The 22355-nt window shown below is 48.3% G+C and overlaps 1 protein-coding gene and 1 long non-coding RNA gene across 2 annotated transcripts in view; both read left to right on the top strand.

Moving 5' to 3' along the window:
- LOC308593208 overlaps positions 1 to 22355 on the top strand; it is a 171624-nt gene that overhangs the window by 124744 nt on the left and 24525 nt on the right. The window lies entirely within an intron of this gene.
- Positions 4949 to 22355, top strand: part of HAS2 (hyaluronan synthase 2) — a 41932-nt gene continuing 24525 nt past the window's right edge. Inside the window, exon 1 of the mRNA XM_081204730.1 lies at positions 4949 to 5588. The gene's annotated coding sequence lies outside the window, so the exon portion shown is untranslated. The remainder of the gene's footprint in view (positions 5589 to 22355) is intronic.

Genomic DNA, 22355 nt, shown 5'->3' with positions numbered 1-22355 from the left:
AACTTAAGCTGCCACTGAATAACCTGGATTCCCCCACACACACCTTACGGATTTGTGGAGTCCCTCTACAGAGGATACATTTGGGGGCTAGACTCCAGATCAGCCTTCCCCAGACTGGACTCCAATTCCCATCATCCCTGGCCATGGGCTGCACTGGCTGGAGCTGAGGACAGCTGGACTGCAGCAACATCTGGAAAGTATCAGGTTAGGGAAGGCTGTTCCAGGAAGGCAAAGCCAACAGGCAGAGGAAGCTATTACGGGGCAGGCTGAGACAGAAAGTGGGTGAGCAAAGGAGATTTGGTGAGCAGAGTCACCACTAGGCAAATGAGGTCAAAGCCTTAGCTTGTTATATATATATATATTAGGTCCTCAATTTTGCAGCTCAGGCACAAAGCTCACTAAGCTCTCTCTTCACCTTATCTTCCTTACAGGGGTGGGGTTTGCTTTTATATTTATAGAAACATTTATATGTCACTCTTCCATGTGTGTTTGTGGTGTATAACAGTTTTACATAAAGCTGTACACACACAAAAGCACATAAAAAGGTTGAAATCATAAGCCAGCCAACTATTTTTGCTGTCATGAAGGAGAAACAAAAGGAGTTAAGTACTGGACCATCAAGAGTTAAGAGGTTGCCAAGTTTCAAGTCTAACAGGCCAGATTTTTTCCACAGGTAAATATCAGAACACTCCCACTTCTAGTTCTTCTCTTGAGTAGTTTTTTTTATATATAAAAAATATTTTATAACAGGTTTTGTTTTGTGTGTGCCTACGCATTTTAGGAACAGCATTTCCTGACAGATTTTCACATGAAATAGTTTTCATCACAGAGGGAAGCGAAATCAATGCGTGCTGGCCACCTTGAGCCTTTGGGAAGAATGATGCTATTCACGATTTTGCTACCCACAAAGCCAGGAGTCCCATCTTGTAAAAATGCTTATTAAAAAATGAGTGTGTGGAATCGTGTGCCTTGACTGTTGGTCCCACCATTGTCTCGGCCACACAATACACTGGAGTCTGTCTTCACATGCAGGGGAAGTCCCTAACTCATGGAGGATTTGAGAACCATCGGCTACCTTCACCCGGTTTAGCCAGCCAGTTGAAGCTGTTCCCAGGGTGCGGCTGCTGTCGAATGTTGATAGCTTCTAGGAGCCACAGGTGAGAGCTGAGTGAGGAACAAAGGTGGACAAACTACGCCAGAAGAGCACGACGTGCCCCCATCAGGGGTACTATTCCTCCCCTAATACCCCTTACATCCCAAGGATGCGTTTTGTTGTTGTTTAGTCGTTTAGTCATGTCTGACTCTTTGTGACCCCATGGACCAGCGCACGCCAGGCACTCCTGTCTTCCACTACGTCCCACAGTTTAGTCAAACTCATGTTAGTAGCTTTCGGAACACTGTCCAACCATCTCGTCCTCTGTCGTCGCCTTCTCCTTGTGCCCTCAATCTTTCCCAACATCAGGGTCTTTTCCAGGGAGTCTTCTCTTCTCATGAGGTGGCCAAAGTATTGGAGCCTCAGCTTCAGGATCTGTCCTTCCAGTGAGCACTCAGGGCTGATTTCCTTCAGAATGGAGAGGTTTGATCTTCTTGCAGCCCATGGGACTCTCAAGAGTCTCCTCCAGCACTAGAATTCAAAAGCATCAATTCTTCGGCGATCAGCCTTCTTTATGGTCCAGCTCTCACTTCCATACATCACTACTGGGAAAACCAGTAGTTTTACTATACGGACCTTTGTTGGCAAGGTGATGTCTCTGCTTTCTTAAAAAGGATGCATTATAGCCCAGCAAAAAACATTTAAGGAGGGAGTTACATAGGGTTGCCATATATCCAGAATTTCCAGGACCTGCATTGAACACCTCAGTCAGCAGTAATGTCTGGGCAGAAGTCAGAAAATGACGTCCAGGGAAATCCAGACATACGGCTACCCATGTTAGCAGTGTCATCTTTGCCGATTTTCCATTAAAATAGCTCGAAAACGTCACTGTTTGAAATATGGCAACCCTTAAGTAGATAAGGGGAGAGAACGGATGTGGCTGGGGAAGATTTGTGGCCTGAGGAGAGTTTTGAGAGCCAGCCAAGAGAGAACTGGAGGGCCAAATTCAGACCCCCGGGCTGAGGTTTGGCAGGCCTGGCCTAGAGACTAGAACCTTTATGAAAGGTTTGCGCAGAAAGGCAAAGAAGGAGTTGCATAGAAAGGCATAGGATTTTGCCAGCTTTTGGCTTCTGCTGCCATTGCAGCACCACGGCCAGGTGGTTGGGGAAGGAGGCGTGAATGCCACATGCCGATTTGATTCTTCGGCCTAAGGTTTCCTGCATCCTTCCTCAGGGTTAGCTTCCTCTGGACATCCAGCAGATGTCCAGGAAGCAAACTGCTCGCTCAGGATTCTATCTGAAGCAGATTATGGGGAGTTTGCCCACATACTAATAAGGGGAAATGTCAGGGAAGACAATCCACATGCCTGTTTAACAGAACCAGATGCTCAATGAATGGGAACTGTCAAGAGAAGCCATTCTGACGCATTATGGCTAGTTGGCGTTTTTCTGCCATTCAACCTCAGGGGAGGCAGATTGATACAAGCTTTTCACTTGGGTCCATGTGCATATATTTGCAAAAAATATTAGAAATCATATGACCTTTGGCTAGACCAGAGGAACCGCATGGCTTATAATTTTCTAAACAGTGCCACCTGGTGGTGGTCAGTTTTCTTGAAAATCTGTTGCAGGGAAAATGTAGAGCGATCACCCCCCACAAAAAATGTTATATATATATGAAATAGTACCATGAATTGACAGGAATTTAGTAGTCATTATTTCTGTACGCCAGCCGAGAAAAGGGGGGCACTGATTGATCACAGCAGTTCCATTTCTCTCAGCTGACAATATTGATGTAAGCAAGCAGAAGGCAGCAGCAAAATTGGTAACAGGACTGATCTAATTCCCCATACATTTCATTAAGTGTATTGGGCACCATTGTGTAGATGGGCAGGATATAAATATAAGCAATAAATCGTCGTTGTTGGGGGCGGGGGATGTTGCAATGTGTAGAGCTCCCTGTTCAGGATTCTACGCTCTCCGTTTCCTTACGTCTCTTTTTCACCCCTTACCCTGATCATCCTTCTGTGGGTCACAGAGCACGCTGTGTTTTCAGTGGGCTGCTTTTGGGGTTTACTCCCTTAGGATTCAGCCCCACGAAAGAGGGGTTTGTGTGTGTGGCGCTGTGGGTTAAACCACAGAGCCTAGGGCTTGCGATCAGAAGGTCGCCGGTTCGAATCCCCGCGACGGGGTGAGCTCCCATTGCTCAGTCCCTGCTCCTGCCAACCTAGCAGTTCGAAAGCACGCCAGTGCAAGTAGATAAATAGGTACCACTCTGGCAGGAAGGTAAATGGCATTTCCGTGTGCTGCTCTGGTTCACCAGAAGCGGCTTAGTCATGCTGGCTACATGACCCAGAAGCTGTACGCCGGCTCCCTCGGCCAATAAAGTGAGATCCGCAACCCCAGGGTCGGTCAAGTAGATAAATAGGTACCACTCTGGCAGGAAGGTAAATGGCATTTCCGTGTGCTGCTCTGGTTCACCAGAAGCGGCTTAGTCATGCTGGCTACATGACCCAGAAGCTGTACGCCGGCTCCCTCGGCCAATAAAGTGAGATCCGCAACCCCAGGGTCGGTCACGACTGGACCTAATGGTCAGGGGTCCCTTTACCTTTACCTTTTACATCTCTAAACCTCAGGACTCACCCAAACCTGCCAACACCTCTCAGTTTTGTGTGAGTGGTCCTGTTTTGGCACTCACACCCAGAACATGAGAATTAAAGGGGATGATTGATATCAGGAGTGGGCAAACTGTGGTCCTCCAATTGTTGGTGGACTTCTAGTGTCATCAGCCCCAGCCAGCATAGCCTAAAGGTGAGGGACAATGGGAGCAATATCTCGGGTTCCACAGGTTCTCGCCTCACCTGAATTAAAGGAAGAAATGGAGAGGTTCTGGTTCAGATCTAGTCGTGCACATTTAGTCACAAACCACACAACTCACGACTAACACAATGGGGGTGTGCATTCTCCCACTCCTCTCCATCAAAAAACCAGTCAGTGTAGTGGGCCTCGAATGAACATGATGGCACTGCCATGTGTTTGCATATTAAGATGCACATTCATGTTCCCAACAGCTGCCTGCACAGAAAAGCCCAGTTTTGCACATGGATCTTCCTGGCTGGATTGGGACCAGAGCTTCGGATGCAAAGATGATTTCAAAGACTGTTTTGTGTTGTCGTCCCCTCCCCCTTCTTCCAGGCTTGCTCTCCAAAGCCTGGCTCGTTGGCCGAGGGACCGTGAATGGGTTTATTTCTCCTTTCCAATCGCCTGGAGTCCCTTCCAACCATATCCCTTATTATCTCGCAAAGCTGGGCTGGATCAAGGAAGCAAAGCCAGCTTGTGTAAAGCAATTCCAATGAATTAAGAAATCATCAGAGAAGCAATCCCTCCAGCCCGCTTCCTTAGAAGAGAAGGGGGGGGGGAATATGAAACCTGGATTTTTAAAAATATATTTTTTTTAAAAATGCAATGTGCACCAGAAATCATTTACTACCCAAAACATACAATATGATTCCGGGAGGTGAAATGAGTGGCGGAATGGAGGGATTTCAAAAGCCCAACTCCCCTCTCCCCACCCATTCTAACACGAAGAGGAAATCAGGTGGTAGTAACACATGTGTATTGTATTTCTCTCTCTCTCTCTCTTTTTGCAATTTCTGTTTGCAATTAATTTAATTGAATTCACTCGAGTTTAAACTGGTCCTGTTGAATGGGCAGTTCTCTCCCTCTTCTCTCTCGCTCTCCCCCCCCTCCAACTTACAGGAGTTCCCTCCCTCTCTCCCTCCTCCTCTCCCCCCCCACCCTTTCCACCCTATTAAAACAACCTCCAAGCCTTCACTGGTTTAAAAAAAAAAAAAGGAGAAAGAGAGAGAGACCCCTTAACTTGGAGCAGGCAGAATCTCAGCAGCCAAGGGGAGGCAGGAAAAAGAAGACGGGAGAGAGAGAGAGGCAAGAGACGTCTGGAAAATATTATCCACCCGCTACTTCCAACTGCTGAGGCTGCTTGCTGCTGCTACGCCGCCGCCGAGCCTGAGATAGAAGTTCCATTCAGCCCGGACCAAAGAGAGAGAGAGTGAGACTTTTTTTTTTCCCCTTCCCTCTTTTGCCTGTTGATGCTGCGCCGCCTTCAACTTTTCTTAGCAACTTCTGCGGCGGGCGCCTGGACTCTCCACCGCCAGGAACAAGCCCACCGTCTCCATCTCTCTGGAAGCCAGCTTTGAGGAAAAAAATAAGGAAGGGGCAAGGAAATTTGGAGAAAAAGGCCAGAAACTTGAATTTTTTTAGGGAACTGGGATCCAGGTGGGGGAGAAAAGATCCCCCTTCTGCTCCCTGTTTTCTTCCCCATGGTTTGCAGGCCGTTGGGATCCAGCCCCTCCAAACACCCTCCCGAGAGCGTGAGTTGATCTATTACCTCAATCTGGGGGGAGAGGGCTTCCAGGTCTCCGCACCGCGCCGACGGCCTCTTTGTAGATCTTGGATGAGCAGAGAAGAACTGCAAGGTGAGTGAGGGTTTTTTAAAAATATATATATATAAATGGCAATTTTATTTGTTTAGGTTTCTTGCAAGAAATCGGGTGGGGGGATTTATTTATTTTTAGATAAGAGGCGGACATTGCTTCCGAGGAGGGGGACAGAAAAATGTTAGTGTTTGTGGAGCGCCATCGAGGCAACTCTTTGCCTTTTAAACCGATGGGAACGCAGGTCTCTGCCCCGAGGAACAGCCTAATAATTTAATTGCCGTTGATCACCTGAAGCTTCTTTCAGATAGTGCTGCGCATCTCTTTACTGCATCCTGTTTTGGGGAAGCTAAATTTAACACCTAGGCTACCTTGGGCGCGTCTTCAGGGCTCAGGACACGATCCTGCCAAGGTCAACCGCGTTTTAAGGCTGCAATCCTGCGCGTACTTACTTGGAAGTAAAGCCCGTGTGGGCCTAAGCATGGTTAGGGTTTTTTTTGGGGGGGGGGGGCTTCTCTTCTACTGGCGGAAAATGGTACTGGGAGGTGTTCACCTTTGGCCGGATCTTGCCCGTTTTCTTTATCCTGGTCTATAAATCGTTTACCAACCCCGACTCCTCCGAGTTCTGCAAATGCATTAAAGATCGAGGATCGAGCGCCAGGGTTTTGTGGCAGAAGAGCACTTACTCGCGAGTAAACCCCATTGGAAGGTGCTTGTGCAGGAGTAAATGCATCTAGGTCCTCCTAGGGTTTGGTCTCTTCTCTCGTTTCCGTGATAATTGTGGGAACATCCATAAATTCGATGGAGGGAAAACAGTAAGCCTACTCGCAAGTAACTGGGGGGGCGTGTCTTGTACGCCTAAGTAAAGGAATAATAGTTTTCTCCTCTAGGCTTGCAATAAATATATATAATCACACGTATGAACACACCTATGTAAGCTATAAAAGGTTCTTGGGAGATTTGGAGACATTGATCTGGTTCCAAAATATCAAACGAGCGAGTCTATTCCGGAAGGCGGGTCTGCTTTCCCCTTCTCTCTCTTTTTGGACTGCATACACTGTAGCTATTTAGACACTTGTAAAAACATGAAACGTGACTTTGCCACGCCCTCCCCTCCCTTCCCGGTTTCAAACGGGTGGAAGAGAGTGGAGAAGGAACCTGGGAAGGGGCAGAAGGCGAGAGGGGGAGGGGTGTGGGTGTCAGATTCCCAGTGATTTATTTATTATTTTTTAAGGAAGGGGGTGGGGAGAGGATGTATCAACAACCTACAAACCGAGCCAGAATCGGCCAATAAATTTGACTGGCGCGAGAAAGGAGCTGCTCCGCAACGGTTCCGCCTATGGAACGCGCTGCCACAAGATGGGAGGGTGGCTGGGGTGCGCTCGTGGCATCTTTCGTTTTTCTTTTTCTGAAAGACGAATTGATGGGAGCTACAGATCTGTCAAGGCAAGGGCTGTGAAACGAAGGAGCCGTGTTCATATGCAATCTGAATAGCCAGATGCTGCGGTGGTAGTGAGGAACATCTGGCTATTGACACACACACCCCGCCAGCGACCATGGCCAGAGCTGCTGGGAGTTGGGAGTCCAGCAACATCTGGAGAGCCGGTCTCCCCCTCCCTGGAAGAAACATCTGTCTGCTCGGTGTTTGGAGAGGGGTGTGTCTGGTTTGGTGAACCCTTTTTGGAAGGCGCTTCGAAATGCTTCGGGGGGAGGGAAGGGAAGCAGAGATAGGTACCCACCCTATATTAACACGTGGGCACCCCGACTCCTCCACCCCACCCTCAAGATCTGAGAGTGCCTCTTTACTCAGGCCTTAAGCCTCGCTGGCTTCAAAGTCCCTTACTCCCAGGTTGTCTATGCGTAGGATCGCTGCCGCAGCTGGGCGCCGTTTTACAGGAGAGGAGTTCGCCTCCAGGCCTTGCAAGGCTCAATGCTTTGCTACCTAAGTGCGGTGTGTGGCCGTGGATCGGGGCGAGGGTTTTGCTTTGTTTTTTTCCGGGTGGGCAGGGTTGAGATCCTCTGCCTTGGAGGATGGGGCGCGCCGGCAGGCGAGGGAAATGGAAGGACGTGGCATCGGCTCCGGAGCCGCGCGCGTGCAGGCAGGGGCCGATCCGCTCTCCCCCCATCCGTGGGGCAGGACAAAGGGAGCCAGGCTTGAGAGGAGGCTGCGCTGGCCCCGGCTTGGCAACCGCCTGCCGGGCTCCAAGATGCCTATCTCTCTCTCCCTCCATGCCCTGGATGGAAGCCACCTCATTGTTTCGTTCCCACTGCTTTTCCCCCTTTTTATTGCTCCGGATTCAGCAGCCTTTCTTCCCTCGTGGGAAGGCGCAGTGAGTTTAAAAGCAGGGCCCTTTTGCAAAAGACCCAATGCAAAAGTGTCTGGTTGCAAAAGGCTTCGACAGGGCGCAGCTGGAGCGGTTCAATTATGGGGAGGCGGGGAGAAGAGGCCGTGGTTATGGGCCAGAGTCCAGAGAGGCGACCCACACGTGTGCAGCATTCGCCCCTCCAGCGCATGAAAACAAGCCCCGGCCTGCCTGCAGCCCCGCGCCCCCTTGCAAACCCGGGGAGAGGCGTCTGGGGCCCCGGCCGCTTCCTAATCCCCGCCTTCCCTTTTTGCAGAGCGAGCAAAAAAGAAGAGCGAGGTCGCTCAGCAAAAAGCCAGGCAGACTTTTATTGCAGGCTGGGAACCCACGTGGCAGCAGGCAAGACCCGAGATGCAGGGAATGCCGACGATGAGGTCACTGTGTGGGAGGGTCCGCCTCCTCCTTTATGACGCGGCGCCGCACCCTCTCCTGATTGGCTCCGGCGATCTGGAAGGGGTTCCCCCGGCCGATCCGTGAGACAAGCACGAGGGAAGTGGGGACTTTTTCTACAGCTGGCGTCTCTGAGAGGGAAGAGAAAAAGGAGACGTTTCAAGGGGGTTCTTGGCATAAGAAGCGCCTTTCGACTTCCCAGCCCTGCCTAGAGAGTCAGGGGATGGAATCTGGGATCTTCTGTTCTCCCACGGAGCTCAAACTCCCCCCCCCCTTTATTATTATTTCGGAATAAAAATTTGAGCCACAGCAGATGTGGAAATGAATTGGAAAACAAAAAAGAAATATGTTGGGGGGGGGACGACGGGGACTTCTAGAAGTACTTAATTTACAAAATAGAACATCCACAAAGTATAAAATCAAGTATAAAGGTATTAAATCAGCATCTGCGTAAGGATACATTCCCAAATTATAACTATAAATGAGTCTCTTACATATGTACGTTAAGTATTATAGGATGATTAGGGCTGCCATACATCTGGGATTTCATAGGCGGAATTGACGTCTGGTTGTGTTCTTTTTTATTTGACGGGGGAATTTACAAAAGAGCGCAGGTTTTTGTGTGTTGTGTTTCCTTCCTAAAGAAGGAAGGGGTGTCCTGGTTTTTACTTTTTGAAACATAGCAACCATAAGGATGATACTTTCCTCAATATCCCTTGATGTTCTTGCTCTTATTTTGAAATGATAAATAGCCATATTCTGCAATTTAAAAACTTATTTTGATATTATACTGCACTGAAATGTTTAACTGTTTCTTTGATTGCCCTTGAATCTTCCCGTCACGCTTGTCCTCCTCTCCTGCCACAGCCTCTGAGAGCTGATGGGTTATTATACCATATAACTGCTCTAGAAACATGGGGCTTGAAGGTTAAGCAGGTTTTTTTTTTATCCCATTGATTTTTGGGGTTGGGAGGGAGATTTAAAGCAGGTGATTGTGTGCTTCAGATGGTGACTTCATACTAGGGAGCGAGTCCCACGGAGCTCTGTAAACATGCTTAGGCTTGCCTTCCTCTAGCCTCTGCCTTACAAACTGCATTTATTTCCTTAGACTTCAATATGAGTGCATGTGCTCACTTTTCCTAGTACAGTGGTACCTTGGTTTACAACCATAATCCGTTCTGGAGGTCCGGTTGTAAACCAAAACAGGTTGTAACCCAAGGCGCGCTTTCGCCAATGGGGCTTCAAAAAAGGGGGGGGGTTGTAATTCAAAAAATAAATAAATGGGTTGTAATAAAAAAAAGGGGGACACGCACTTCCGGGTTTGACATGGTTGTAATCCAAAACGGTTGCAAACCAAGGTACCACTATACAATACACAAGGTTGTGTACAATAAAATCAAAGGAAACATTGAGATGAAAAGGAGTCACCCAGGTACAAAACCTATTTCCATAGATGCAGGCTGGAGCTAATAACGTTTTACCTGGGTTGGAAGGCAGTTATGTTCGTCTACGGGAGTATAAGAATTGTCTTAACCATTTTAGTAAACTTGTTAAATGTACAAAAGGAAAATAACCGGGGGCGGGGAAGAGTGACCTCACTCCCAAATAAAAGGATTATTTTAGATTTTAACCATTTAAAACAGATGTGGGGAATTGGTGGCCCTTCATATGTTGTTGGATTCTAGCTCTCTCAGTATTATTAGCCAGCATGGCCAGTGGTCAGGGATGATGGGAGTCAAAGGTGCTAGCTTTTCTAGATGATTGAGGGGCCTGACATAAGTCTCAAGGAGCCGGGGGGGTGGAGCCAAGCGCCCTCTGGAAATTGAAGAGGCCTGGCCCTGCCCCCCTCAAAAAATACATTGTGGTTGGGGCCAAAACTGCTTTGGCCCCCAGGGGTCTTCCCCCAACGATGGGTGTTCAACATCTGGAAGGTCACAGATGCCCCATCCTAGATTTGTGGGCTTTGTTTGTATAAACAGAACTTGGGGTTTGAGGTGATGGGAAGGCACCCTCTGTGACGTTAACATATGAGAGTGCTGGAGGTGAAATAGTTAAACAGGTTGCCCAGTCAGGACCCAGGGGGTGGAGTCAGTGGGAGTATAAAACCAGTTCTGGGAGGGGCAAAGGGAGAAGTTCTTTGGGAGTTGGGTGGTTGGTTGGAGTGGGAGTGAATTGGGATAGAGTTTGTGGGTAGGTTGAATTAGTGTAGCGAAATAGGCTGAGTCAGGAACAGTTAGGGGCTAGGAAGACAAGTAAATATCTGAGAGGTGGTTTAGCGAGTGAGAGCAGGTAGCGGAAGTTATAGGACTGGATAGGCACCCCATGAATGTAACTGACCGATACGGTTTATGAAACCACACGCTTGTTAAACTGCAATAAATAACAAAAGTTTGTTTCAATTTAACCCTGACTGGACTCAGTATTGTCCCAGGTAGGGTCTGGGTGGTGGCAGCGAGAAATAAAGTGGTGGCACAGGGATCAATAGATGGTGACGCGTCCGGGGACCCTGTGTGATCGCCACACCCTCCTTCCATGCACACAATACAGTGGTACCTCTGGTTGCGAACGGGATCCGTTCCGGAGGCCCGTTCGCAACATGAGCAGAATGCAACCTACGTCTGCGCGGGTCGCGATTTACCGCTTCTGCGCATGATGCCATTTTGCACATCTGCGCATGTGCGAGTGGTGAAACCCGGAAGTTACGCTTTCCGGTACTTTGGGTCACCACGGGATGCAACCTGAAAACGCTCAACCTGAAGCAAACATAACATGAGGTATGACTGTTAATTGCACTCCTTCCTCTTGCCCCAGATTGACCAACAAAGCAAAGGCATTGCGGTTGGTAGCACAGAACAATGGAAACAAATAATTGGCTGTATCAAAAGTCCTTGGTGGTTACATCCAGCACATGTGCTCAGATCCTTTGAAGAAACAAAGGACCCGAGCACACATACTGGAAGTAAGCTTCATTCAAATCAATGGGATAATGCTGAGCAAAGATGCTTAGGATCAGGGTATTAGAGAGAAATAACTTTCTCAAGGCCACAACAAATCCATAAGTAGATTAGTCTCCACCCTTGAAGGCCGACTGGACCTCATTGGCTCGCCACTGAATGCTCTTTGAAATAGTGTGTAACTGAAGCCACATATATTATCCCCAGTGGTTTCTAGTTTCCACACATCTTTAAGTAATAGCTATCAGCAGGAGCAGAATATAAAACCTACCACCACCCAGCAGTCTGCACAGGGAACAGGACAATGAGACAGCTTTGAAACTTGAGACTTGGCCTTTTCAGTTCTCTTCCAACCCACTGAAATGAGATGCATCAATTTGCAAGCCAGCGGAGGCTGCAGTCCAACACAGGCATGCAAAGGAATGAGCCTCCTTGAATTCAGTGGGACTTGCTTCTGAGGAAATCTGCATAGGCACAAGCTATCCCTGGGAAGTCTGTTCCACTGAAATAGATGAGGCTCGCTCTGCTGCAATTAAGTGATTAGAGAGCTGAAAGTTGAGGCTAGTTTAGCTTCTGATGGTTCAAAATATAATTGCTGCTGATTCATTCAAGGACAGCAGTGCTCCTCCTGCTTTGCGCTGTATCAAGACCTGTATGCTGGGATGGTAAATAAACCCATACATAAGAAGAACAAGGGACGCGGGTGGCGCTGTGGGTTAAACCACAGAGCCTAGGACTTGCTGATCAGAAGGTCGGCAGTTGAAATCCCTGCGATGGGGTGAGCTCCTGTTGCTCGGTCCCTGCTCCTGCCAACCTGCAGTTCGAAAGCACCTCAAAGTGCAAGTAGATAAATAGGTACCGCTCAGGCGGGAAGGTAAACAGTGTTTCCAGGTGCTGCTCTGGTTCGCCAGAAGCGGCTCAGTCATGCTGGCCACATGACCTGGAAGCTGTACACCGGCTCCCTCGGCCAATAAAGCGAGATGAACGCTGCAACCCCAGAGTTGGTCACGACTGGACCTAATGGTCAGGGGTCCTTTTATCTTTACCTTTAGAACCAGAGTCATGTTCTCCAGCATATTTTTACAGCAGGAGAAACCAGTGATGCCTTCACCCTTAGTTGCATTTGTCCTGTGTGACATGAACATATCAGCAGGCTGGAGGAAACCCAGGGATGCAGACTTATAAAAAATATTGGGGGGGGGGCCGGGAAAGCTCATGAATAATAAATAAGCTCATGAATATGCAAATAAAGTGGCGCCGCCTCCTCGTGAGCGAATAGGGGAGAGCGTGCTGCGCCTATTAATCAGCTCCGAAGGAAATTGGGTGGAGCTTTTGCTCGGGAGGGAGGGCAGGAGGCATGCAGCCCGCCCCTGTGCATTTTGGGCTGGGGGAGGGGCGGCGATGGCGCTCTGCTGGAGGGGCGCCGGAAATTATTGGGGGGGCGGAGCCCCCCAAACGAATTTTTGAGGGGGCTCGGGCCCCCTCAAGCCCCATGGAGTCGGCGCCTATGAGGAAACCCCAAGGTTTGCAGAAGTATGACAAATCTATAGAAAGGGGAAACTCCAAAAACAGCTCAATGATGAGGACTAAGAGTATATGCACGCTATACCTTCTAAAGCATATTTGAAACAATTTCTTTGCCTCCAAGAATTCTGGGCACTGTTGTTTGCCCCTCACAGTTACACTCCTCACAAACCTGAACAAACTACAGTGCCCAGAATTCTTTGAGGGAAAGAATGCGCCTTGAAGGTGCTTTGAAGGTACATTGGTACCTCTGGTTAAGAACTGAATTTGTTCTGGAGGTCCATTCTTAACCTGAAACTGTTCTTAACCTGAGGTGCCACTTTAGCTAATGGGGCCTCCCGCTGCTGCTGCACCGCCACACGATTTCTGTTCTCATCCTGAAGCAAAGTTCTTAACCCGGAGTATTATTTCTGGGTCTCTAACCTGAAGCGTCTGTAACCCGAGGTACCACTGTGAAATATATTTGGAGTCAAGAGTGGATTTCATGTTCTTTATTCAGCTCATAGTGAAGTTCCCCAGAATGTCTGCTTTATATACATTATTTACACAACGGGCCCCACGTGATTGGCTAATTCCGGGATTCTCCTGTAGGCCAATCAGGTCACAAATTCACTTCCACCTGGAGCTGGATTGGGTGGCTCCTGTGGACCAATCAGACTGCTGCATTCTGGGTCCTATTGTTCTAGGACCAATCAGACTGCTGCATTTTGGATCCTATTCAACTCAGTACATAACACACTGTATACTGTCTGTACACAAATGTGCTCAGTGGGTACAGAATGCTGGCTAACTTGAGAGGCATTGAACAGAAAACTTGTTGGGGGGAGGAATGTAAACAGAGTAGCTAGAATCCTGAGCAGGCGCATAATGCAATGTGTTGCAGGTCTCTCCTGTAGTTCAGGGGGCAAAGTTGTATTGATATTTGTTAACGTTCCAGCCATTCACACAGTTTGTGATTCTGCAACGTGTACATTTAGCCACCTCTACATAACTAGTTGCCAGAGGGGGGTTTTTCTTTTGCTAATTATATAGGGAGTTGGGCTTACCTTTAGCCGGTCCAGTATTGCAGAGACTATTTCCTAGCATGTCTTTTCATAGAGGGGCTCGTGTACCTGCACACATCACTCCGTGACAGGAATGTGCAAAATAGCTACTGCATGATCTAGCATGGAGAATGGTTTGAAAGATTGCCAGATAAAACCTCGCTTTGGTCACAGGACAGGCTATCTAGGTAGCCTTAAGGCAAATCCTCACCTCTTGCCTGGTTTTATTAAGGATTAGTCAATGGCTACAAGTGACGCTGTGGGTTAAACCACAGAACCTAGGACTTGCCGATCAGAAGGTCGGCGGTTCGAATCCCCGCGACGGGGTGAGCTCCCGTTGCTTGGTCCCTGCTCCTGCCAACCTAGCAGTTCGAAAGCATGTCAAAGTGCAAGTAGATAAATAGGTACCACTCCAGCGGGAAGGTAAACGGCGTTTCCGTGCACTGCTCTGGTTCACCAGAAGCGGCTTAGTCATGCTGGCCACATGACCCGGAAGCTGTACGCCGGCTCCCTCAGCCAATAAAGCGAGATGAGTGCCGCAACCCCAGAGTCGGTCACGACTGGACCTAATGGTCAGGGGTCCCTTTACCTTTACCTTTATCTTTACTAGTCCTGATGGCTATGCATTAGTTTTAAGTGCAGGAGGCAGTAAACCGCTGAATGTGAATTGCTGGAAATCACAAGTTGGGTGAGTGGACACTTTTGTGTCCTGCTTGTGGACTTGCTGTGTGTGTGCATACTTGGCTATTGTAAGAGCAGGATGCTGGACAAGACGGGGTTTGGGTCTGATCCGCCAGGGCTCATTCTTTGCTCTTTTTGGCCCCCACTCACCCCAGCAATATGGCAACAATAGCACTTGCCCTCCCTTATTGAGCCTGTTAGCAATTGCAGGGATAATAAATAGGATGCGCTTTGAACACAAGCACATGCAATCCTATGCACACTTACATGGGAGTAAACAGCATTGGATAAAGTGCAGTTTATGTGCATGCATAGGATTGTACAATATGAATGCAAAGTATTATTCTCTTACCAAACACCCAACACTTTCACTTCCAGCACAATATTGTTCAATGGAGGATTCTCACATGCTTAGTTATGTGAGTCACTGGGTACTTCCAGTCTCACAAAAGCCTTCCTTTTTCTCAGTATAGTATCCATCCCTCCCCCTCATTTATTACTAAGAAGTCAACATTCCTTTCCAAAATGTTGGCATCCCCATACTTTCCTCACTGGCATCCTTCAAATGATATTTGCACCATATTTCTTTCTTTCTTTCTTTCTTTCTTTCTTTCTTTCTTTCTTTCTTTCTTTCTTCTCCAGAAATCAAAATACAATGCAGCCTGAAACAGGATGACATTACAGTGGATGCTCGGGTTGTGAATGTGATCCGTGCGGGATGCACGTTGGCAACCCACAGCGGCGTGTCTGCACACACGCTGGTTGCAATTCAGTGTTTCTGTGCATGCGCAAACGCTGAAACCCAGAAGTAACCCGTTCCCATACTTCCGTGTTTCGGCGGGTTTGTAACCTGAAAAAACGCAACCTGAAGCGTCTGTAACCCGAGGTATGACTGTATTGTCCCACCAGGTGTGCAGTCAGTCCTGGTTGGCGATCCTGCTTTCTAGTGCCAACTCACCTTGGCATTTATTCATTTCTCCTGCTTATATCTCTTTTCCTCCCATGAGCTCAAAACGTGCTTCTGCTACACCTCCCACTTTATCCTTGCAACAAGGTAGATCAGGCTGAGAGACTGTGACTGGCTCAATGTGACAGTGGGCTTCATGCCTGAGTGGGGATTGATGACAAAGACACACCCCCCCCCCAGCCACACTGATGTGGTCCAAAGGAAAGGAAAGCAATACGTTTGGCACCAGCTGGGCTGCTGGATTTGCCAGAAGGAAGTGTACAAGACTCCATCCAACTACCTTAGGGACTCCACTCTGTATTTGTGTGGGCTTTGCTCCTTGACCTTTTCATTCCCCCCCAAAGATGTCCCTTGTGTGGTAGTATTCCCACCCCGCCCAACTAGCAAGGTGGGAGGGGGGGCTTGTCTGTTTCACAATTAAAACACCCGCTTTATAAAGTGGTGTGGGAACCAACACTGCAGAACAAGCACCCCTCCTCTTCTCTTCTGCCACAAACATACAGTGGTACCTCGGGTTAAGAACTTAATTCGTTCCAGAGGTCTGTTCATAACCTGAAACTGTTCTTAACTGAAGCACCGCTTTAGCTAATGGGGCCTCCTGCTGACGCCGCATCACCGGAGCACAATTTCTGTTCTCATCCTGAAGCAAAGTTCTTAACCTGAAGCACTATTTCTGGGTTAGAGGAGTCTGTAACCTGAAGCGTATGTAACCCGAGGTACCACTGTATTGCTCTCTATTTTCCTTAAGTCACCTGGAGTCATTACCACTGGGATGCCAACTTGGAGCCAACTCTTAGGGGCCAAGGTCCCTTTGGCACCCTCAATAAAATATTGGAGGGGGGGGGGCACACACACCTAAAGTTGATCAGAACTGCCATTCAAATGGTGTGTTTGTGCCATGTCTACTGACTTGATTATGCGGGCCAGAACTTACCTGGGCCCCCCATATGTTATTCCAAGTTGGCATCCTTGGGTTCCAGTTTTATACTCCCTATCACTAATCCAGATTGGTTAGAACCCTTATTTTGACTATCTGCACTCTTTGGAAGCAGGGAGAGACCTTCATTTTAACGAAGCATAGGTAAAGGTAAAGGGACTCCTGACCGTTAGGTCCAGTCGTGGCCGACTCTGGGGTTGCGGCACTCATCTCGCTTTACTGGCCGAGGGAGCTGGCGTACAGCTTCCAGGTCATGTGGGCAGCATGACTAAGCTGCTTCTGGCGAACCAGAGCAGCGTACGGAAACGCCGTTTACCTTCCCACTGGAGCGGTACCTATTTATCTACTCGCACTTTGACGTGCTTTCGAACTGCTAGGTTGGCAGGAGCAGGGACCGAGCAACTGGAGCTCACCTCATTGAGGGGATTTGAACTGCTGACCTTCTGATCGGCAAGCCCTAGGCTCTGTGGTTTAGACCACAGCGCCACCCGTGTCCCTTAACGAAGCATGCCTTCAGCTAAAAGGTGTAAGACTTGAGAGCAATGGCGTAGGCAAACTGACAGTTCAGAATAGGGCCCCACGCCTTTTAATTCAATGCTACTCGGAGACCCCATATTGGGGTCTCTATGAGAATGTACAGCTGGTTTCATGTTTATAATGGCCTGATTTTTTTATTATTATTTCTTTTTTCATTATTGAAAGCTGGGCTCTCTCCTGTTCTTTAATTTGCACTTAAAACAGAGACCTGACGTCGGCTCTGTCTGATCCCTGCAGCGAAGATCAATGACATGTAAAAAATCTGGAAATGATAAATGAGCGGGAGACTAAGGCAACTGGGCTGCAGAGCAGTAAAGCCGTACAGATGTAACATAACTGTTCAGTTTCCCCTTCCATTGGCTCTTAAAACTGGAAGGGGAAAGAATGCTGACAGCTATTTTATGTTCATAATGAATGAACGCTGGGAATCATTTGTACTTCAAATATGGATTTGCTTCTGCTGCTGCCAAAATTAAGTCTCAGCCAGCTTCCCAGAAATGGGGGGTGCCAATCGGCTAATGTAGCAATCGGCTAATGTTATAATTTACAGGTGCCTGCGTACGGTTCGAATGTAAATACAGTAAGTGTGAATGTAGAGATGATCACCCTCTGAAACTCCTTCTACAGATTTTCGGAAGCTGAAGGATGCAGCAGATCTCTGGTTCATCTGACTGGTTCCTGGCACAACAGAAAATCATGTCTTGAATCTGAGGGGGCTGTTCCTGGAAAAGAGGCGGTCTGAGAGGAGAATGGGTCAAGTCATGTGAGGGAGAACTTTAGGCAGAGGTGGTAGAAGAATAAAGATAATCGGTAAAGGACCCCTGAATGGTTAAATCCAGTCAAAGGAGACTACGGGGTTGCGGCGTTCATCTCACTTTCAGGCTGAGGGAGCCGGCATTTGTCCGCAGACAGCTTTCCGAGTCATGTGGCCAGCATGACTAAACCACTTCTGGCGCAATGGAACACCGTGGCGGAAACCAGAGTGCACAGAAACGCCGTTTACCTTCCTACTGCAGCGGTACCTATTTATCTACTTGCACTGGTGTGCTTTCAGACTGCTAGGTTGGCAGCAGTTGGGACAGAGCAACAGGAGCTCAGCCCGTCACGCGGATTCGAATTGCCGACCTTCCAATCAGCAAGCCCAAGAGACTCAGTGGTTTAAGTCATGTGATATATTTAGGCTGCTCCTGGTCTTGAAACTTTACTCATTTACATGGAATCATTTAGTCCTTCATGTATTCATCTAGTCAAAGCCCGGGCAATGCAGGGAATCCAGTACTATAGGAGAGGCATTTGTGGACTGTGGTCCATTCCAGTTCATTGTCTAAGTGGGTTGAGAGTAACAGGTGTCAACCTGATATTCCTTTTCTAGCAAGTGCCAATCTCCTGTATCTGCTCCAGGGCTTTGCCACTTGTCCCCCCCCCCCAACCCTGGCCAGCTTGCAGTCATTTTGAGATCACTTCTGAAAGCTCCTCAATATGAAATTAGAACCGAAAAAAGCAAAAAACACCCCAAGCCTTTAGTAATTATTATTATTATTTCCCCCTTGGACTGGAACGGAGCAGAAACTGAGCCATTGTTTGACAGTCATTATTTGAACCTGAACCAGAACAAGAGTCCTTAGGTTTCCAGTTTGTTTGGGGGGTTACAGCCTGTATTGGCTAGACGAGTGAGTGAGGAATTCTCCAGTTGTGGCTGTCTTTGACCTCAAGTGGGATTTCCTGGCTATTTGGAATTGTTCCAGCCACCAAGTCTTTCCTTTTGCAGGCTTATCAAATTTGTAACGAGTAGATTGGTGACTGGAACGGTGCCAAGCAGCAGCCACAGCAGCAACAGTGGCTGCCACAATCGGGTCTCGATTTTTAACTATCAGATCCTGGGCATCAGATAGCAAAGGCCCCGGTTTCAAAGTCCTGTATCAAATGTCCGTGTTTCGCTATGACTGCAGTCCTGCCCAAGGCTACATTGCTGGAAACCCGTTGGCTTCACTGTGTTCAGGATTCTAGGCAAAGCAACTCAAGATTTCAGTCTTAATAGTGGGACAGATCCGGAAAGTGCTTGGGGATATCAATTTAGCTTGTGTGCTGATGGATTGCATTGCGGCAAGTGACAGAGCTTTTGCATGTGGAAGGTCTCTGACTCAGTCCCCAGCACCTCCAGGTATAGGTGAGAGAGTGGCCACCTCAGCCCATGAAGGTAGCTAGTAGTAGAAGAGGAGTTTGGATTTGATATCCCACTTTTGTTGTTGTTGTTTAGTCGTTTAGTCGTGTCCGACTCTTCGTGACCCCATGGACCAGAACACGCCAGGCACCCCTGTCCTCCACTACCTCCCGCAGTTTGGTCAAACCCATGCTGGTAACCTCGAAAACACTATCCAACCATCTTGTCCTCTGTCGCCCCCTTCTCCTTGTGCCCTCCATCTTTCCCAGCATCAGTGTCTTCTCCAGGGAGTCTTCTCTTCTCATGAGGTGGCCAAATTACTGGAGCCTCAGCTTCACGATCTGTCCTTCCAGTGAGCACTCAGGGCTGATTTCCTTAAGAATGGATGCGTTTGATCTTCTTGCAGTCCATATCCCACTTTATCACTACCCTAAGGAGTCTCAAAGTGGCCAACAATCTCCTTTTCCCTTCCTTTCCCACAACAAACACTCTGTGAGGTGAGTGAGGCTGAGAGACTTCAGAGAAGTGTGCCTAGCCCATGCTAGCCCAAGGTCACCCAGCAGCTGCATGTGGAGGAACAAGGAAGTGAACCCGGTTCATCAGATTACTAGACTACTGTTCTTAACCACTACACCACAAGACCCGGGTTCAAACCTCAGCATCTCCAAAGTAATGGTCTGAAATCTTGGAGAGCCACTGCCAGTCAGTGTAGATAATTACAGAGGGGGAAAAGGCTGGGGGTTTGTCTCCAGTGAAGGCCTACCACACAACCACAGCACCTGCTGCCTGAGGTAGGCACCTCATCTTGCCTACTCCCCACAAGCCAGTTCCTATGTCCTTGTGAACACCTTCCATTTGGTTGGAATGAAATTAAATGCAGAAAAATGAATCGCATAATTTTTTTTAGAGTTGGAAGGGGATTGAACCTGCAGCCTTGGCATTATCAGTGCCACACTCTTACCAGCTGAGCTATCCAGGCATGATGCTTTCAACATGTATTTTGTATACAGTAAATGAATTCTACATGCCAGGTTGGAGGTGAGTGGGGAGGGAGGGCATGGCTGTCAACTTTCAGATTTGAAAATAAGGGATCAGCAGCCTCAAAAATAAGGGATCAGCAACCTCACCTGTCCCGGGGACAGTCTATGGGATATCTAACAATCCAGCAAGCAGCGGGAAATGGCGCTGGAATAAGGGAATTTCCCGCAAAAAAAGGAAAGGTTGGCAGCTATGAGAGAAAGAGTGAGTGAGATACAGAGATTACTATAAGTCCTACAGGATGCTTAACTGTAAAGCAACCGCAAGCAGCAGGGATCTCTTAATTGTCACATTGCTGCAAAGTCTACAGTCTATGGCTAAACTTGCATATCAAGCTACTGAAGTCAAAGAATTTCCCACAGATTTTTGCTGTGCTTTTAAGTATGTGGCAAATCTCCCACTGAGTTCAAGGCAGCCCAAATTACATCTGTCAGGTTGTTTTGATTCATTTGAAACTATGGGCTTAATCAGCTACACCCAGGGCCTTTTTTCACATGACCATTTGGCTCAAGCTAATAACCCTTTTAACTTACACAGATTCTCCACCAGTAGTGCTTATCCATATGTACCACAGCGAGGAGAAGCTGTAGTGGCAGCTTCCAGGGAGATCTCCCGAGAGCGCTGTGATATCTTGCGAGAGCTCTGTAAGATCTTGATATCTCTCCAGAAGCCATTGCCACACAACCCTGGTAAGGAAGGCCGGAGGGGGGCAGCGGCGGGGGGATGGCACCTTTCCATTTTGCCTCAGGCGGCAAAACAGGATGGGCCACCCCTGGCATACATGTCACCAAGTTGAGCATAGCTGCTATGCTAGATTTCCAGCAGAGAGTCACTGTTGCTAACCGGGAGGGGAAGGCTGTGGGGATGTTGGCATGGTGCAAACGCACTGGCAGAACGAATCTGGTGCTCCTGCCAATGTGTTTGCACCATGCCTAGCTCTCCCTGCCACCTTGCTCCTCTCCATCCTGGTAAACCCTAGTCAGATGTGGATTTAGGGCAGCGCAACCAGTGTCCCCACACTGGGCACTGAGCCAAGGGGGTGGCTGCAACTGTGACGTGGTGCACGTGCATAATGGAAGGTGAGAGGTGGGGCACACCCATTTTGGCCTTGCACAGGGTGCCACTGAAATTTGAAAGGCCAAAGTCTCCCCCTGTTCCAGGGGCCCACCCTCTGGGAATCTGGTGCAGCAGCTCTGCCCAACTTCACCAGCCATTTCTGAGCAAACCCCATTGTGCAGGGACCTGTGGACAGATGTTGTTAGACTGCAGTTCCCAACATCCCTGCCCTTTGGCTGTGGTGGTTGTCACTGATGGAGGTTGGAGGGCCACAAGTTTCGCAGCTACAGTCTACTGAGTTCAACTGGCTTTATTTTCGGGTAATAATAAAAATAAATTTTATTTATACCTCGCCATTCCCAGCCAGAGCTGGGCTCAGAGTGGCTTACACCAGTAAAAATATTATTGAGGGGGGCAATTTAAAATACAGGTTAAAATGCAATTTAAAATGCAGCCTCATTTTAAAAGTAGCCGATAAATAAAGACCATAAGGGGAGGGCAGCATGAGGGTCAGACTGAGTCCAAACCAAAGGCCAGGAGGAACAGCTCTGTCTTGCAGGCCCTGCAGAAAGATGTCAAGTCTCGCAGGGCCCTAGTCTCTTGTGACAGAGTGTTTCACTTGCAGATGACTTGGATGATGATGATGATGCCCAGGACTGGTTGGCTTGGGTTCTGATAGCTGTGATTCCTGTATTGCAGGGTGTTTGGCTAAATGACCCCTGGGGTCCCTTCCAACTCCACAATTCTATGATCCTAACATAATCATGGTCTTCTTAGTTAAGTAGTTGCTTAATGGATTGAGTTTGGTTGGTGATTCTGGTTTTTGTAGATGGTTGCAGCATCAAGCAATATGTCAATGAACCACCACAGATACAGAACATCGCAAGACAGATTGTCCATCACCCCTTTATCTAATGCATAGTGGCAGTGGTGGAGCAAGTTGGGGGTGGTGTGCACTGGGTGTCAACTCTGAGGGGGGTGACATTTGGTGCACCGTCTGCCCACGACTCCTGCATACTGGGAGCCAATGTAGGTCTTTCAAGACCGGTGTTATGGGTCTCGGCGGCCACTCCCAGTCACCAGTCTAGCTGCCGCATTCTGGATTAGTTGTAGTTTCTGGGTCACCTTCAAAGGTAGCCCCACATAGAGTGCATTGCA

This window comes from Podarcis bocagei, assembly GCF_964188305.1.
Source record: "Podarcis bocagei genome assembly, chromosome: 8".
NCBI classification, from domain to species: domain Eukaryota; kingdom Metazoa; phylum Chordata; class Lepidosauria; order Squamata; family Lacertidae; genus Podarcis; species Podarcis bocagei.
Note: the sequence above shows the minus strand (reverse complement) of the source record. Positions and strands in the feature narration are given on the sequence as shown.